At 40.3% G+C, this 2,016-nt stretch overlaps 1 long non-coding RNA gene across 1 annotated transcript in view; it reads right to left on the bottom strand.

The window, feature by feature from the left end:
- LOC108449005 overlaps window positions 1–2,016 on the bottom strand; it is a 9,414-nt gene that overhangs the window by 6,643 nt on the left and 755 nt on the right. Inside the window, exon 2 of the long non-coding RNA XR_001865099.1 lies at window positions 1,624–1,626. This is a non-coding gene — a long non-coding RNA (uncharacterized LOC108449005). The remainder of the gene's footprint in view (window positions 1–1,623; window positions 1,627–2,016) is intronic.

Raw genomic sequence — 2,016 nt, forward strand, 5'->3', positions numbered from 1 at the left:
GAAAAAGTGGAAGAGTGGAAATAGTGGGAAGTATAACTGCCTCATGCTGGCTCTGACTTGAATATTCTTGACTGCATCTTCAGAAGCAGCGCTCACTAACTGACTGGAGCATTTAGAAAGAAAAGCTGTCTTTTCTGTGAACTGTAGATCAAGTCTCAGTCTTGTTAGTTTAATGTTTCCATGGGAACATTGTGCATATTTATTCTATATAGTTGAACGCAGACTCTGGATTCAGACAAAGTTACATTTCATCCTAGAAACAAGTTATCATTTAAAACAATGAGTTAAAACAATGAGTATGCAGAGCTACTGTACTGTATGTGCTTTTTTGTGGTATATCAGTCTAAACACTGAGTCACTTCCAATTGATAGTTGACTAGAAATAAACTACAAATGTGTCTTGAAGCCTGCCCATTTATCAGTCAGACTTTTTTTTATGAGCAACCCTTCAGACTACAAAAGGAAACTTTCTTCAAGCACTATAGATTATATGTACTCAGCCACAAGTTATGGTAATAGCATCTGTAGAAAAACATGCTTTGTAGATCTGTCTGGCTTCTCCTTCTCATCCTTAAGGCCTCTAGGAATCTCAGTAAAATTCAGGCTGCAAATTAATTGTGACTGTATGTTTTGCATGATTGCAAATTTGGAGTTTATCCCAATGTGCCGGTTTGGGAAAATTTGGAGGAAAACAGCCTCTGATAGAAGGCAGGTTACAACCAGCCCTCCCCAACCAGGTTCGGGAAAAAATAAATTTTCTTCAAAGGAAAGTGAAAGAGATAAAAACTATTTATTTAAGAAACACACAGGAAAAGGACAATAATGCTAAATAATAAAACCTCTCGCTCTGCTGAGAGAAAACCTGGGAAAATTTCAGAGTCCTTCCGTAGATCTCTGTCCCCCTCCTTGGAGTTGGGTCGTGGTGGTGGGCCCACCTCCAGGGCCAAGGCCTTGGTGGAAAGTTCTCCCAATGTATTCTGATGTTGAAACTGTCCAGCGGAGAAGAAGGGAAAAATCAGAGTCCCAGGAAAACAAAGGTCAACTCTCTGGAGGAAAAGGAGCTGAAAAACTGGCCAAAAGCTGGCTGGAAAAATAAAAGCAAGCAGGGTGCTTCCTCCCGCTCCTGCTGCTGCTGAACGCAGAGAGGAGTCTGTGTGTATATCTGTGTGTCCTTGAAACAAAAACTGTAAGCTGCTTTTAAAGGTTTGCTGGGTTTTTTTCTCACCCCCCTCTCAGGCTCAGTTTAAAGGCATAGAAAGGCACAAAATTAATTTCTGGGCATAGGGCAGCGATATGGGATACACATCATAAAGTCACCCCAAGACAAGATAAATTTTCAAACCATCTATAAAATTAAGTTATACCAAATGTGAAACTGAGGGACAAGTGGAATAGTCTGCATTATCCAAGTGTCATGTCGTATTAGAGGAGCCAATGAACTGCAGCAGTGTTGGATACAAATGAGCATTACCAGAACACTCAAGCACTAATGTGGTAGTGTGGGAACTGTTAATGGTATAGGTATTTCTGATACTGCAGTGACTGGCTGAAAACAGACAAAATAGCAAAGAAAGGACAACAATAAGCATGCTGTTGGGGATTAATTCTATATGGCTTTTTAACTGCCTGTTGCAAAACATTTGTACTACTGGCTTACTGAGGTATGTTTTCATTACTGCTGTTATGCTTCCTATTTATATCCATTTTTTGCTACTGACTTGTCAATGACTCATTTCACCTGATATTTTATAACTGTGTTAGCAGAATAATTGCAACTGGATTGCCAATGTGAGAGGTGTTACTTATTGCTGTATTTAAGGAATTTGTTGTTGGGGTTTCAGTTTAGTCTTAGTTTTTTTTCTGTTAAAGGAATTTTCTCCCATATGCATGTTGCTAGGGGACAAATAGCTGTACTTAAGAAAGACAAAAAGGGGGGTGGGGCAGGCCTGGCTACTCCTTTGTCTACACCTGGGTGTGGGGTCAGTTCGCTCTGAGCGTCCGGAGAGAGAAGCTGCA

This window comes from Corvus brachyrhynchos, unplaced genomic scaffold (assembly GCF_000691975.1).
Source record: "Corvus brachyrhynchos isolate BGI_N302 unplaced genomic scaffold, ASM69197v1 scaffold169, whole genome shotgun sequence".
NCBI classification, from domain to species: domain Eukaryota; kingdom Metazoa; phylum Chordata; class Aves; order Passeriformes; family Corvidae; genus Corvus; species Corvus brachyrhynchos.